We start from the raw sequence: 8,770 nt of genomic DNA, 5'->3' as shown, positions 1-8,770 counted from the left end.
TAGCTCACTTAGTCTAATCATCTGAATTTGAAACCAATACACTTTGAATCATTTTTTTTATAGTAAACAAATGGGATACATATTGTTTCTCTGTTTGTACATGGAGTAAAGGCATACCATTTGTGTAATCATAAATTTACATAGGGTAATGTTGTTTGATTCAGTTATTTTTTCCATTCCTCCCCACACCTCCCACCCCTCTTTTCCCTCTATACAGTCCTTCCTTCCTCCATTCTTGCCACCCTCCTTAATCCTAACCCTAAACCTAACCTTAACCCTAACACTAACCCCTCTCATCCCCCCCATTATGTGTCATCATTCGCTTATCAGTGAGATCATTCGTCCTTTGGTTTTTTGAGATTGGCTTATCTTACTTAGCATGATATTCTCCAATTTCATCCATTTGCCTACAAATGCCATAATTTTATCATTCTTTATGGTGGAGTAATATTCCATTGTATATATATACCACAGTTTTTTTATCCATTCATCAATTTCCAAGTTTTCTGAGGAATCTCCATACTGCTTTCCAGAGTGGCTGCACTAATTTGCAACCCTACCAGCAATGTATGAGTGTACCTTTTCCCCCACATCCTCACCAACACCTATTGTTGCTTGAGTTCTTGATAATTGCCATTCTAATTGGGGTGAGATGGAATCTTAGGGTAGTTTTAATTTGCATTTCTCTTATTACTAGAGATGTTTAACATTTTTTCATATGTCTGTTGATTGCTTGTGCATCTTCTTCTGTGAAGTGTCTGTTCATCTCCTTAGCCCATTTGTTGATTGGATTATTTGTATTCTTGGTGTTGAGTTTTTTGAGTTCTTTATATATTCTGGAAATTAGTGCTCTATCTGAAGTATGAGTGGCAAAGATTTTCTTCCACTCTGTAGGCTCTCTCTTCACATTGCTGATAGTTTCCTTTGCTGAGAGAAAGCTTTTTAGTTTGAATCTATCCCAGTTGTTGATTCTTGCTTTTATTTCTTGTGCTATGGGAGTCCTGTTAAGGAAGTCTGATCCTAAGCCGACATGGTCCAAAGTAGATTTGGACCTACTTTTTCATCTATAAGATGCAAGGTCTCTGGTCTGATTCCGAGGTCCTTGATTCATTTTGAGTTTAGTTTTGTGCAGGGTGAGAGATAGGGGTTTAATTTCATTCTGTTGCATATGGATTTCCAGTTTTCGCAGCACCATTTGTTGAAGAGGCTATCTTTTCTCCATTGCACATTTTTGGCCCCTTTGTCTAATATGAGAAAATTGTATTTATTTGGGTTTGTGTCCATGTCCTCTATTCTGTACCATTGATCTACCTGTCCATTTTGGTACTAATACCATGCCCTTTTTGTTACTTTTGCTTTGTAGTAGAGTTGAAGATCTGGTATTGCGATACCCCCTGCTTTGCTCCTTCTGCTAAGGATTGCTTTAGCTATTCTAGATTTCTTATTCTTCCAGATGAATTTCATAATTACTTGCTCTATGAATCCAATACACTTTGAATGATTTGCCCAAGCATTACATTGTGAAGTACAGAAATTGTGAGCAGAATAGCTCTCCTAAGTCTTGTTCAATGCTATTTCAAAAATATACTTTCAGCTTTATGAGTATGTGATTTGGTTACTCATTACCAATCAAGCCTGACACACAGACAACCCCACTCCTGTATTTCCAGCATCCATCTCAGTGTTTATCACCTAATGAATATCCCAAAACATTAGTTTTATAAACATCTCAGTTTCAGAGATGGGAGAAAAAACAACTACAGGTTTTATTAGAAATGTTGTGTCTTCATCGAGTTTATAATGGATGGTAAGAAGTTGGTAGTGAAGAATTAATTAATTGGTTATATTATATACCAACTATATTATATTATATATATATAATCTCATTGACTCACTCATTTTTATATATTTTAGTGAAAAATAAAGTCTTTAAAACATGTAAGCTAATCATATGATAACAATATCACAAGGTCATTCAAAGAGAAATGGAAGGATACTAAAGTTAATAACACTTTTTAACATATCTTTATAGCGATGTAATTCACATATGATGCAATTCACGTTTGTAGAGGATAAATTCAAGAATTTGGTGTATTTCTACAGTTTTGTGGCCACATCACAATCAGTTTGAGGAAATTTTCATCACCACACAAAAATTACCCATATTTATTCTATGTCATTCTATTTTTTTGTGGTACTAGGGATCGAATCCAGGGACAATCTACCACTGAGCTACACCCCGGCCCTTTTTTGTTTTAATTTTTAGACAGGGTTTTGCTAAATTGCCCAGGCTGACCTCTGAACTTGTGATTTTCCTCTCTTGGCTTCAGAATTGCTGGAATTGCAGATGTACCTGCTGCACCCAGCACAATTGGTTCTTAAGGTCCAGTGCTGGGGCAGATACACTGAGAGGTGTAGTCTCCTTTCTTCAAATTTTATTCTAGATAATTAGATGTCTGAGTCTAAATCTTAACAACAAGTGAACTTAATCAGAAAGCCTAGACAGATCATTGTTCATTCCCTCTTCCCTCTCCATTTTTTGGACAAGTAATCTACTTTCTGTTACTATGAATATCTCTTTTACGAACATTTATATAAATGAAATCATGCAATATCTTGTTTTATATAAATGATTTCTATCACTTAGAATAATGTTTTCAAGCTCCATCCAGTCTTCCCATGTATCAGTACTACATTTTTATTGCCAAATTTTATAATTGTATCATACAATTTCATTGATATTATATGTATATACCTTATGTTATTTATCCATTCATTGACTGTTAAACATTTAGACTACTTCTATTTTTGGTTATTATGCATTCACATTCCTCTTGGCTACATACCTATGAGCAAAATTGTTGGCTTATGTGAAAACTCTGTTTAACCTTTGGAAGAACAGCCAGATTATTTCTGAAGGGAATTGCACCATTTTATACTCTCCCTAGCAGTGTTTGACAGTTTATTTGTGCTCTTCATTTTACTGATTTTAATCATCCTAGTGGGGTGAGAAGTTTTATAACATTGTAGTTTAGTTTATGGATTTGATTTATTGAAGGCCAATTGTGCCAAGCAACTTTTCACATATTGATCATTCTGTTTTGTTTCAACATTAATTGAAATCCATTCCCTTGTTTATTATTTGATGTGACCAAACACAGAACTATATATTGTTTTTTATTTTATATGCTGTAACTTTATTGAATGTGAATATAGTAGTCAATAAAGTTTTAAATAGGTAATAATAAAAGACAATGTGCAAAACTGCTCATTGTTAGCTATTGTTCTAAGGCATTTGTATTAATAATGATGCTCACTATCTGAAAGTTGTCTCCCTGGCCCCAAAACAAAGAAGCAAGTGCTAAGATGCACTTTAGTTACTCACAGATTCCAGATACCTTTGCTCTGTAGAGGTCAGTTATTCTGGAAAAATGAAAAAAAGCTATTGTCAGGTTTTTATAAATTTACTATAGCAGCAAGAATGCAAAGTATAAATTATGTATTAGGAAAATAAAATGCAATCTCTGAGATTAGTGATTCCATGACGACTTGTAACTGAGGTTATTAAGATCAAATGTTTGAAATCTTACCTGGGTCCAGTAGGGGAAGTACAGCTGTGAAATCTAATGAAAGCAAAGCACATTGGATACACAAGTGAAAATGAACTTAGCAGTAAATGGTGCAGCAAAGAAACATACAGAAACCCAGAAAAGGCAGGACCTGGAAAAACGTTACTCAAGCCTGGTGCTTTTGTGTGGTCAGGATAGCAATGAGAGCAAATGCAAAGGAACTGATGCATTATCTGTGGTAAACCAGCAAGGATTACAATATGTTTCAAGAAGTAAGTAACTTAGGACTATGACATAAGAAAAGATACAGAAAAAGAAAACCTGAAAAAGAGCAGGAAGGATGTTTCTGATTATACTTGATTAAAATATTTCTAACAAGAGAAGAATTTGTTGATTAAAGAAGACCATAATTATAATACATGAATCTAATTCTTTTTAAAATAAACATACATATTCCCTGCTCAGAGCTCTTTTAATACAATTGTTAAAAACATGTTTAACATATTAAACATTGGTCATACCTAAACACACCACCATCTTCCTGCCTAGAATGTAAACAACCATCAAAAAAGTTTCCACTAGGCAACATGGTACATGCCTGCAATCCCAGCTACTCAGGAGGCTGAGGCAGGAGAATCTCATTTTGAGGCCATCCAGGGAAACTTAGTGAGGTCCTATCTCAAATTCAAATCAAAAGTTAAAAGGACTAGGGATGTAATTCAGGGGTAGAGGACTCCTAGGTTCAATTCCCAGTATAGAAAAAAAAAAAAAAAGGTTTTATGTGAGATTATGAATTTGTTCATTAACTAGCCAAATATAATCATTCAACAATATTGTGTATATTTTTATATATATATATGTATATATATATATAATTATCCACACACACTTCAAAATATGTTTCCCATGATAAAAACATACACAAAATATGAAATATGTGGATTTAATTGTTTCTAAATTTTCAAATAGTGAGTGACATGTATGTTTGTCTAAACAGCCACTCTGAATTTGAATGCAACCTAAGCAGCAAAGTTCACAAGTGCAGGACTGTGTCCATTTTGATAACTAAAATTTCTCTAATGAGCAATACAGTATCTGGTATTCAAAAACTATGCATTAAATGACTGATACTGAGAGAATGGCAAGCATATGCTCTAATTTGATGAACAAGCAGTTAAATAGTCACTAAACACATACATCTTAACTATAAGTATAGTAACAAAGCACAAATATGAAGACACATACAGTTACAGACTTTGTAAGAACATTGTACAACTAATCATACAGACTGCCTGAATATACAAATTATGTCTCAGGATTTGAAGAACATCTGTAACTTGTGCTATGATAATTTATTTTATGTGTCAACTTGATTGGACTATGGTGCCCAGTTGTTTTGTCAAACTCCAAAAACATTTTTAAAAAATCATATAGATGTTGTACTGAGGTTATTTTCTGGATGAAATTCATGTTTACAATAGATCTTGAGGAAAGCAGATTAACCTTCATAATGTTAATGTGTTTCATTTAATTCATTTAAGGCCTACAGGCACTGACAGAAATTCCCTGGAAAGGAAGCTCTCCCTAAGCCTGCAACGTAGAAACCATGCCTGAGTCTCCAGTCTGCTGCCTTGAAGAGTTCAGACTTGAGTCCAAAACTTTGGGTCTTACTTTAACTTCTACCTATCAGCCCACCTTTATAGATTTTGAACTTTCCAGTTCTCATTGATTTGTAAATTAATTACTTAAAATAACCCAACTCTGTCTCTCCTCCCACACAACCTACACTACTACCATCTTTGTTCAAGTCAACCTCTACTGTAGATTATTTACATGTTTCATTGCTTGTGTCAGTCTAGAGAACTCTAATTCTCATGTGGTACATTTCTTAATAATTGTTATCACCAAAAAGACTTGCTTTCAAAACTGCTTATGTAAAGTCCTTTGGCTCCTATACACAATAATATTAGTGACAATAAGTACCATGTTTCCCAGTCAATAGAGAATACAAAATTAGTCCCTAACATTAGTGTGATATTGTAAAGATAAATGAAAAAAAAAATGTAAATTTATTCTGCTATCTCCAGGGAGAAGTGATTCTATGTGAATTCAAAGTATTATCACATTATTCAACTATACATAAATGATTTAATATTTCATACCAAATAAAAACCAAATATTTCCATGGTACTAGTAGAAAAGAAACTGTACTAATAGAAAAAGCAAGCTCAGAATCTGAACACCCTGAATTTTTCAATTGTAGTATTTAGATGGTTTTAGTAAAGGCATGTGGCTTAGGAGCATTATCTGCTTCCCTGTCTTAGAAAAAAATCTGAAAAATAAAATAAGTAGAGAGAATAATAGTGATAGCTTATATGTTAATCAAGCAATTTAGAATTAGGACGAATTACTATCAATAATTATTAGCAGCTATTGCTCCCTTTATATCTTCAGGACAGAATTAAATTTTACCCTATTAAGTAATTCACATCAATATCAGAACATTTTTTTTCTGAAAATGTGTATTAGTCACTGAATAAATCATGTTTCCATGATTTGGACTTTTTTATTGTGATATTGAACAGATAACTGAAAATTCTTTAAAATTAAAAGCTCATAATTGCAGACTAAAATACATACATACCCAAAACACACAAATAAATACATACCCCAAAACACACAAACTTAGTGAACAGCTATAAGAAAATTTACTGATCTAGAAATGTTTATTGTAATTTAAAAAAATAAGATGTTCCCATATCTTTTGATAATTATAGTGTGAAAGAAATTATAGAGAAACATTTAGTTTATTATTTTATTATTCTAGTGGATTTCAAATGTCAAATTTGTAATAGTATATTTTCTCTGTTTGACTAGAGAAGGGAAAAAAATCAACTAAATTTAACATACTGAGATACACATATGCCTTCAGTATCAGAGATCACTTAGGGTTTTTTCTCAAAGCAAAGTCTACCTTAAAGTGTTCCATCCTTTGCATAGTTCACAATTGTAATTATAATTGACAAATCAGTGATGGATGCCACAAGAAATCAACCATCATTTTGAACAGAAATGTCAATAAGAAAATTGAATTATTTTGAAATCAAATAAATATTCAATTTTTGGTCCTAAAAATAAACATTCATAAAACTGCAAGTATAAATAAAATGGCTAACACTAAGTGATCATGCAGTATAATGGGAAGTAGAATTTTATTTGCAAACACAAATCAGTAAATGAGAGCCAATAGTGATGTTGGAAATGGTCCTTCCCTGCTATGATAGCATCATTTGAGAGATGGACGGAGCGAAGCCAAGAGAATTAAAAAGGGAAATAGCATTTACAACAAACCCATCTTCAATGCTGTCAATGGGGATACTAAAATCACCTAAGATTAATAGGCTATGTGATTCCAGAGAGAGTTGAGAAAGAAAATCTATAAATTCATTAAGAAAACTTGTGGTTTCTCAAAGAGGTCTGTAAATTAAAAGTGTTGCTAAAGTTGTATGCTGAGAGCAGATAGATATATAGAAAGGGACACAATTGAGATGTTTTGATTTTGTAGCAGAATACATTCAAGAAATTATTTAGTTCTAACCTTCACAGTTTAAACAAACTTTCACTATATAAGTTAGGGATATAAAAAGATTTATGAAACCCCAAACAGGATTTTAATTGCATGGTAGACTTATTATCTAAGTTAATCCTACCCATTGTTAGTATGTTGAATTTAGCACTGCCTATGCAATGCTGATAGTAATTATTCATTGATATATTATTTTATTATACTATCTATAAATATTTCATCCTAAAATACACAGCTCTACTTTTTTTAATTTATGGATTTGAGCATTTGGAGATTTATACTATTTAATGTACAAATACACCTAAAATTATCAAACAAAAATAATTATATATTTCAGGAAATGATTTATCTCACTTTTTCCATTAATACATATTAAAACATCATCTTTGTATCTCTAATTTTCTACAGCTAAACCATTGAAACATTGTAGCTAGAAGTGACATAAGAAATGGGCATATTATAAAACCATCATTACAGATTAAAAAAAGAAAAATAAGGCACAAATATATAAAGTAAATTTACTCAAATTCCCATGAATTTTTAGTTGAAACAGAATTAGATTACAGATTCATGGAATTTTATTACAATATGATACTTTGACAGTACTCACTTTCTTCTTTAATGATTTAATATACTTTATTTTATAATTTAATTTAAATCTACTATATATAACTTTCATACAAACAACTCTAAAAATAGTCACTTGCTATTTAACTTGGAATTTGTGTAACAAATGTTATTTTCACAATGAAACAGTGAAGAAGTCAAAGTCTAGGCACATTCTTAGTATCTTTAACTCAGAAGTAGAATTCCCTGCATGGCATAACCAAAGAAGGTTGCTGGGTTTGGGGGCTGTGATGGCCACTAACAACCCAGTTGTAGATAACCAACAGCCAGTGCATAATAAGAAGACCAAGAATAAAGCCAAAAAGGAGCTGAAAAAGAACAGACGACTGATGAGAGACAATGTGTGCTGTTTCCTTTTGGCCTTCTGACTATAAGTTTTTAATGTTTTGATTTTATTTGGTTTTCAGATATGCATGACAGTAAGGTTTTTGACATGTTATACATATGTGGAGTACAACCCATTACAATTTTGATTCCATTTTTGTGACTGAACGTGATGTGGAGTTCCACTGGTCATATATTCCAATAAAAGCATAGGAAAGTTATATCCGATTCACTCTGTCTTTCCTAATCCCACCTCATCCTTCCTTTCAAACCCTTTTGTCCAGTCCAATGAACTTCTATACTTTGCTTCCCTACCCTCCTTTGCTATGGGTTAGCCTCCACATTCAGAGAGAAAATTTGACCTTCATTTCTTGAGACAGGATTATTTCAATCAGCATGATATTCCCTAGTTCCATCTGCTTACCAGAAAATGCCATAAATTCATTCTTCTTTATACCTGAGTAATATTCCATTGTGTATATATCCATTCCTCTGTTGAAGAGCTCCTAGACTGGTCCCACAGCTTGAATATTGTGACTTGAGTTGCTGTAAACATTGATGTGGCTGTATGATTGTAGTATGCTGATTTTAAGTGTTTTCAGGACAAACTTAGGAGTAGGATAACTGGGTCAAATGGTGGTACAATTCCAAATTTTCTAAGGAA

The sequence above is a fragment of the Sciurus carolinensis genome, chromosome 7, assembly GCF_902686445.1.
Source record: "Sciurus carolinensis chromosome 7, mSciCar1.2, whole genome shotgun sequence".
Lineage (NCBI taxonomy): Eukaryota > Metazoa > Chordata > Mammalia > Rodentia > Sciuridae > Sciurus > Sciurus carolinensis.
The sequence above is the reverse complement of the archived record's forward strand: the minus strand, read 5'-3'. Positions refer to the sequence as shown.